Raw genomic sequence first — 2500 nt, 5'->3', positions numbered from 1 at the left:
CATGGCACTTGCAATGCCAGGATGGTGGGTTCAATTTCTACAGGGGACCAGTATGAAAACGTATACATTCACTACTGTAAATTAATCTGGGTAAAAGAAAAAAAATATCAGAGTTTTAATACCTAACTTTTGAAATGTGGCTTTTGCAATAATTTCTAAATTTGAACATTAGAGAAACAATGGATGGAATGTCGTATTTTGACGTGAGACTGTGAGATCTAGTTGTAATCTGTCCCGACGTCTGATAACTGAAAAGGGGGAACAATGAGACGCTCTTTCTGACGTTGTAAAGCGGAAATATCAGCATCCATCTAACGGGGTTCTGGGGGAGGCGAGAAGAAGAGGAGGAGGAGGAAGAGGAGGAGGAATCCTAGTTTTATGTAACGTCCTCGTTTTTATTCCTCTGTGCTGAGTATGGAGGCGGGAGGAGTGAGAAATTGAAGTGGTCATTTCCAACCCAAAGCCTCTCCGTCGTTCATCGATCTATCGTCTGTATATTTGTCTGTGTGATGTGGAGGGTCTGACTCTAAACTAAATTCTGTCAGCACATAACACGTCAACACAAAAAAAAAACATCTGATATACAAAGCTGTGAAATTAACAAATTAAATCGTCATTTTTATGTATCTTTTACTGTCCATTTTACTCACACCGCTTACCTCACTGATTTCTTTTTCTTCCGGTGGTAGCTGTTGCTCAGACCGGCTCCGTTTTAGGCTAACCGGCGTCGGTATTTCGGTAAGGTGAGACGCGTCCCTTCTGTTTCCTAAAATACCGGGGGGAAAGTGTCCGGGACTTTTTCGGCGTCAAGTGGTTTCTGTTGTGTTCTCACACTGCGCACTACCGGTTCTCTCTCTCTCTCTCTCTCTCTCTCTCTCTCCGTCCAAATGGACAACTGGCCAATGTGACGGTTTAAATCCGCAGTCTGAATTATATTCTACCGGCGATAACGGGATGTTGAACACTAGATAGTCCTCTTCCCTTCTCCGGGTTTATATTCGGTCGGTCAGTCCGTTACTATAGAGCGGCGGGGCCGGTTTCCAGTTGGGTTGTCGGGCGGTGCTCCCTCTCTCTCTCTCTCTCTCTCCCTCTCTCTCTCTCTCTCTCTCTCTCTCTCTCTCTCTCTCTCTCTCTCTCTGCAGAGGCCGGGAGATGCTGAGGAAGTTACTGTACCGGGGAATGGCGGGGATAAACCGAGAGCTGGCTGTTCACTCCCTGCTGCTGCTGAGCGGAGCTTCAGTGTGTGTGTGTGTGTGTGTGTGTGTGTGTGTGCTTAAAAGTGTGTTTCCCAGAGGATGCGTTAGTTAGATGAGGCGAGTGAACCAGTCAGGAGAGAGGAGAGAGCTTGCTCTGTAAACTCTCTATTTTTGCCGTGTTGACTGTGGAGGGAGAGGAGGGGAGAGGAGGGAGGGGGGCGAGAAAGGAGGGGGGAGATAAAGAGGAGGGGAGAGGGAGGGGGCGAGAAAGGAAGGGGGATAAAGGAGAGGGGAGAGGAAGGGGGGCGAGAGGGACTGAGGGGGGATGCGCATATACCCGATCCCTCTTCCCCATCTCCCCAACCTGGTCTCAGAGCATTACGTATTATTCTGTATGTAAATCCTAGCCACTCCATTTAATATGATATGTTATCAAATCAAATCAAATGTATTTATAAAGCCCTTCTTACATCAGCTGATATCTCAAAGTGTTGTACAGAAACCCAGCCTAAAACCCCAAACAGCAAGCAATGCAGGTGTAGAAGCACGGTGGCCAGTTATGGTACTGTATGTATTGTGGATGTCCATTTGTATGATATGTTAATGAATCCCAAAATGTACAATTGTTACGAATCAGCAAAAAACGTGTGATATGTTACGAATTCCAATTTGTAGTTAAATAAAGGTTAAATACAAATACATAAATGAAAACGTTAGCTAGGTGACTAGGTGGCTAATGCTAACGTTAGCTAATTCTGTGAGTTAGGGGTTAGGGTTAAGGTTAGGAGGTAGGTTAAAGGTTTGGAGGAAGGGTTAGAAGAAGAGTTAGCTAACATGCTAAGTAGTTGAAAAGTAGCTAAAAAAGTAGTAAGTAGCAGCAAAGTTGCTAATTAGCTATAATGCTAAAGTTGTCCGTGACATGGCTACCCATCCAGACATGGCTACCCATCCAGACATGGCTACCCATCCAGACATGGTTACCCATCCAGACATGGCTACCCATCCAGACATGGCTACCCATCCAGACATGGCTACCCATCCAGACATGGCTACCCATCCAGACATGGCTACCCACCCAGACATGGCTACCCATCCAGACATGGCTACCCATCCAGACATGGCTACCCATCCAGAGATGGCTACCCATCCAGACATGGCTACCCATCCAGACATGGCTACCCATCCAGACATGGCTACCCATCCAGACATGGCTACCCATCCAGAAATGGCTACCCTCCACATGGCTACCATCAGACATGGCTACCCATCCAGACATGGCTACCCTCCAGACATGGCTACCCATC

General features: G+C 46.7%; 1 protein-coding gene across 1 annotated transcript in view; it reads right to left on the bottom strand.

Annotated features, from left to right (window-relative positions):
- The window catches only part of gng13b (guanine nucleotide binding protein (G protein), gamma 13b), a 23169-nt gene extending 22085 nt beyond the window's left edge, over positions 1 to 1084 (bottom strand). The window contains exon 1 of the mRNA XM_029748102.1: positions 660 to 1084. The gene's annotated coding sequence lies outside the window, so the exon portion shown is untranslated. The remainder of the gene's footprint in view (positions 1 to 659) is intronic.
- Positions 1085 to 2500: the final 1416 nt, after the last annotated feature.

The sequence above is a fragment of the Salmo trutta genome, unplaced genomic scaffold, assembly GCF_901001165.1.
Source record: "Salmo trutta unplaced genomic scaffold, fSalTru1.1, whole genome shotgun sequence".
NCBI classification, from domain to species: Eukaryota; Metazoa; Chordata; class Actinopteri; order Salmoniformes; family Salmonidae; genus Salmo; species Salmo trutta.
The sequence above is the reverse complement of the archived record's forward strand: the minus strand, read 5'-3'. Positions and strand labels throughout refer to the sequence as shown.